Below are 5,521 nucleotides of genomic sequence, written 5' to 3' on the forward strand. Positions count from 1 at the left end.
CGGAAAACTCATCAATATTCCCCTGTGGCTTGGCAGACCCAGTCCCCCTCCCTCCCCTGCCCCCACCCTGGCTCCTCCTCTTTTTCCCAGGTTATGGGCTTGGACCAACTGATGCACAGACCCCAGCCCTCCTCTCTGGGGTCCCTGTTCTTCTTTCTCTTTCCCGGACATCCAGTCGTGCCCTCCCTCCCGGGCTGCATGGGTGGGGGGGCAGTTCCCTGGATACATGCCCTGGGGGTGTGGAGGGGTCTTCAGGAGCCCACCAGGCTCAGAGGTGCTGAGTGTTGTCAGCCCCTTCTAGAAGCCATCCTTACCCCTCTACTTGGAATTTCTAAGCACTTCCTCGCACTCTTGGACTCCCTGTGTCTACTTCATTTTTCTCTAGTCTGAAGCATCAGTCATTTTCTAATACAAGTTACATATAAATAGCCTCTAGTACATACTTAGGCTGTTTACTCATCCCCTTATCAGAATGGATGCTCTGTGAGGGCAGGGCTCCATCACACACACTCATTGGAGCACGTCCAGCACCCAGACTGGTGCCCAAACTAGTAAGTGGAATGAATGGATATCTCGGGGCTGGGTCCAGATGCCCAGCAACAAGGTGTTCACAACTTCTGCCGTTATCTCTGTTCTGTCCTACTCTGCCTCATCCTCTCTTCCAAAGCTACCCCAGACTTCTTGCAGTTCCCCTGGCTTACTGTCAAGGCTATTCCCATTCTGGGTCTTAGCACTTGCTCTTTCCACAGCCCTGATTCCAGGGTTATTTCCCATTCCACGTTCAACCAGCCTTCAGATGGCCTGTCTCACACTTCCTTCGGGTGTCAGCTGAAATGTCTTCTCCTCCAAGAGAGGACCCCCTGAGCTACCACAGCCGCCCTGATGCCCTGCCACCTCCTTACCCAGGTGTCATCTGGCTAGGTACTGCAGATCTTCCTTTCTATCTCTCTCACTAGACTATAAGCTCCATGAGGGCAGGAATCTAGGTTCCCCCAAGGTAGCAGGTGCTGCTGGTGTCCCAGCTCACCTCCTTTGCCCTGACCCAGTCCTGCACAGCAGATTTGACTCCAGCTGCGAACATCTGCATTTCTTTGCATGATGGCTTGTTCCCGCTGTGCCCGCATTGCTTGCATCTGCATCACGCAAAAGGGAATTAACAGGAAATTAACACACAGATGCAGACACACACAGAAACACTCAAACAAGGCTGCTGGGAATCAGTTTATACATCCCCTTGCTCCCTTCTCCTCTGGTAGGATGGCTCTGAAGTCCAAGTTCTTTATGGACTCCCAGAGTTAGGCAGGGCCTTTAAGCTTCAATTATTCTCAGTGGTAATTTTCTTGATAATAATCCTTTATTGGCTGCCTTCCCTTCTCTTTCTCCCTCCCCTATGCTCCTACTGGTGTTTCCTGGGATCACTTCCCAAATAGAATCATACAGTTAAACTCTTATCTTGAATTGGATCACTCATGCCTTGCTAGTGGGGATGTAAGATGGCCCAGCTGCTTTAGAAAACAGTTTGGCAGTTTCTAAAAGTGTCAAACATGGAGTTACAGGAATCCCATTCCTAGGCATGGACCCCAGAAGGACTGAAAACATATGTGCACACATGTTCATAGCAGCATAATCTAGAATAGTCAGAGCATGAAACAACCTCAGTGACCACTCGCTGATGCATGGAGAAGCAAAATGTGCAGATCGATAGGGGGAATAGTATTCAGCCAGAAACACGAAGGGAAGCGCTGGCCGCGGCTGCGGTGTGGGTGGCTGTGCTCAGGGAAGGAAGCCGGTCATGAAAGTCCGCATGGTGTACGATTCCATTCATACTGAGTGTCCAGAACAGGTGTATCTCTAGACAAAGCCCAGTCACGGCTGCGGGGGGGCAGGGAGCGAGGACAGCAGGGAAAGACTGCTAAGGGCTGCGGGATCTCTTTAGAGGGTCATGAAAATGTTCTAAAATTGAGTGTGCTGATGGTTATACAACTCTGTAACTATACTAAAAATCCCCAAAGTATACACTGCGAAGGGATGAATTGTACAGTAAATGAATGTTTTCTCAATAAAGCCTTTTAGTTTCTTAAGAGCCCTTTCCTCAAGGCCCGCTCCTAAAGGAACCCAAAGGAAGGTCACCAGAACCTAGGACTGGGTCTGGCACGTAGCTGGTGTTCGATCAACATAGAAATACACGTGAGGGGGCGCCTGGGTGGCTCAGTGGGTTAAAGCCTCTGCCTTCAGCTCAGGTCATGATCCCAGGGTTCTGGGATCGAGCCCCGCATCAGGCTCTCTGCTCAGCAGGGAGCCTGCTTCCTCCTCTCTGCCTGCCTCTCTGCCTACTTGTGATCTCTGTCTGTCAAATAAATAAATAAAATCTTTAAAAAAAAAAAAAGAAAGAAAGAAATACACGTGAGTAACTGAATGAATGGGAAAGAGCTGCAGGCAAAGGCTTGATGACAAATCATCCCCGTGTGCTACTGGGAACAAATCCCCAATCTCACAGGCACTTCTGTTTGGTATTATCTCAGTGGGAGAAGGTAGCAGAGTGGTATGTGTATGTGTGTCCCTGAGATGGGGAGGGTGGGAAAGTGTGTGTGTGTGTGTGTGTGCATGCACACGTGTGTGTGCAAATACAAGTGTATCTGTGTGTGAGGGTGTGCCCATGTGTGAGCGTGGAAGCGTGCATGTGTGAGCATGTTTGTGTGTATGGCTTGCCTGGTGTGTGTATGTTTGTGTGTGTGCTTTGGGGGGTTGAGGCAAGGGTCAGTGTAGGAGCCCGGGGAATCTAACAACAGAATCGCTGGGTGCTGCGGGGGGGAAGGCTCTGAGCGGCAGGGACCACCTCCGGAGACCCAAGATCCAGGGAGGTCCTCCCTGCCCCCTTCGTGTCTCCTCCGGGCCCATGAAGCGGACGCTGTCCCTTCAGCGGGATGTTCCTACCTGCGAGGGCTTGGCCAACGTTCTCCGCGGCTCACTGCTGGGCGGGTCCCCGGTGCAGGCGTGGAGGGCTGAGAGGAGAGAGAGGAATCCAGCTCTGAGCAGGCTGAGAGAGTAGAGCAACCCCTTCACGTGCATAATCCAATAATTCAGAACTTTTCTCAACAGTTACCAATAAGACCAGTTCTTAATCACCTTAGAGCATAATCCCCATTAGAATGTGCATCCAATTATCTGTGACTCATCATCCCACTCAACGGAGACTTCAGAGTCCCCCATCCCAGCTGCCCAGGGCTCTGCCAAGCTCCCTGGATTAACTCCGAGCCGCTGCATGGAGTCTCCTTCGAGTCTGTGCGATGCGTGGGAAGCCCACAGGTGACCAGAGTGTGAGCGCTGGGCGGCGCTGGGCAGGGCCCCGCTTGCTCCCAGTGTGGTAAGGGCATGGGGCTGGGAGTCTGCTGACACTGACCTTCCATGTCCTGTGCAACACGGGACAGCCGTCCTCCTCTTGCCACCTTGGCAGCCACCGCGACCACCCCCTCCTTCTTCACACCCCCCGCAGTTCCAGGCAGTTCCAGGAGTGCCTGCCCAGCCGCCCCATCACATTCTGCAGGGCCATGTGGACTCTCCCTCTAGCTGTCCCCGGTCCAGGAGCTCAGGGGCAGAAGACTAAATCCTCTTGGCTGGCTCCAGACTCTGCCTCCCTGGGCACCTGCCCTTCCCGCCCCAGCAGATGGCCACAGCGCCCTCGGGAGCTGAGAGCAGGAAAAGAAGAAGCATGGCGCCGGGACCTGGCGTGCCCTGACGTTGCCTCCCGTGACCCTGCCATCTTCCTTTGGACCCTGCCCCCAGAGAGCCCTGCTTCTGTCCGGGCATTACTGGCTCTCCACCCCAGCCCAACCCAGCGCTCCTACTGACCACCATTTAGTCAGTCGGGCCCAACAAATATCCTTGGCCTGTCTGCTCTAGGCCAGGCACTCTGCCAGGTCCGGAGGAAACCAAGATGAGTAAGGAAGTCAGAGGGTCCCTGCCCTCAAGGACCTGGGGAGAAGCAGACAGGTAACACGTAACATGTGGTAAGAGCAAGACTAGAGCTCGTAAAACATGGTGTGAGAGCTTACCGGGTACAAGCACAGTTTGTTTTTGCGCAATTACTGTTTAAACACACCTCTGTTAAGTCAGGAAGTCTCACAATGACGCCATAGCATGGCTATCACAAGGACAGAAGCTGAAGCTCAGAGAGGTTAGGTGACTTGTCCCGGGTCACCCAGCTAGTACAGGGGGTGAGAATGGATTCAAACCCACATCATCCACCTCCAGAGTGGAACTTTTATTTATGTATTTATTTATGTTTTAGAGGAGGAGGGGCAGAGGGAGGAGAGAGAGAATCTTAAGCAGGTTCCACGCCCAGCATGGAGCCCGATGCGGGGCTCGATCCCCCAACCCTGAGATCGTGACCTGAACTAAAATCAAGAGTTGGGTGTTTAACATACTGAGCCATCCAGGCGCCCTTAGAGTGGAACTCTTAAACAATGTTAGTTTGCTTCCAGAGGAGTGCAGGAGAGAGACGCACAGGGGCCATCTCAGCGGCCTGGAGGAGGAGGGAGGGACTACTGGGTACTGAGAAAAACCTTAAACTTGGCTTTAAACACAAGGGTGGGAGGTACCTGGCTGGCTCAGGCAGAGGAGGAGCATGCAACTCTTGACCTCAGGGTCCCAAGTTCAAGCCCCACGGTGGGTAGAGAGATTACTTAAATAAATAAATAAAGGGGCCTTTGAGGCTCCCAATATTAAGCCCTTAATGGTCAAAGCCTTTTCGTGAACTGAAGGGCAGCAATGTGGTCCTTGGTATAGGGGGGCAGGGTAAAGGTGCCAGGAATCTATGACCACGAGGGACCACAAGACACCACGTCGTTGGCAGCTGGTACCCCTGCATGAGCAGGAGGCATTCCAGGGACCCTGGCAAGGATTTCCTTCACTCCCAGGATACTCTGCATTTTCACGGTCATAATTCACCACACTTGAACTTCACCGTTTCACGGTTTGTCTGCCTGTCTTGTAATTCTCCAAGTTCCCTGGGAGCTGGGGCTACACGTGTCTTACTTCAGGTCAAGCCCCCGGCTCCCAGCCACGCTTGCCTCCTGCGGAAGACACGCAGTAAAGTCATTGAATGAACGGGTGGGCGGGTGATGGGGTGAGTGAATGAATTTGAGCCTTACAATCCACACCCAGCACAAATCCCTCCAGGAAGGTGGAGTAGGTAATATCATCCCCCATTTGAAGGGGTTCAGAGCGGAGGCAGGGCAGAGCTGCTGCACCCTAGTGTTGGTCTGACTCCAGCCCAGGGAACTTCTTTGGGTCACACTAGGGCAGGTCCCCAGCATCACAAGAATCAGGGGACAGCAGACTTCTTGCCATCCCAGGTCCCATTTTCCTTCCTCTTCACCTTTTCCCTCTGTTGGTCCCTCTGGCAGCATGTCTGTAGACTCCAAAAGGTTGCAGTCCCTTCCTCTGGCTTGGCTCATCACTGTGTTCTTGATGCCCATCGTAGTGGAACAGATGTGTGACTGGAGAGGGACACAGATATCGA

At 52.9% G+C, this 5,521-nt stretch overlaps 1 long non-coding RNA gene across 1 annotated transcript; it reads right to left on the reverse strand.

Annotated features, from left to right (window-relative positions):
* Positions 1 to 937: 937 nt before the first annotated feature.
* Positions 938 to 3,676, reverse strand: LOC125086376 (uncharacterized). Its single transcript, XR_007123167.1, has 3 exons — positions 3,401 to 3,676; positions 2,935 to 3,126; positions 938 to 1,133 (listed from the first exon to the last, which is right to left on the reverse strand). It is a non-coding gene; the product is annotated as an uncharacterized LOC125086376 (long non-coding RNA).
* Between the last annotated feature and the right edge of the window lie 1,845 nt (positions 3,677 to 5,521).

The sequence above is a fragment of the Lutra lutra genome, chromosome 15 (assembly GCF_902655055.1).
Source record: "Lutra lutra chromosome 15, mLutLut1.2, whole genome shotgun sequence".
Lineage (NCBI taxonomy): Eukaryota > Metazoa > Chordata > Mammalia > Carnivora > Mustelidae > Lutra > Lutra lutra.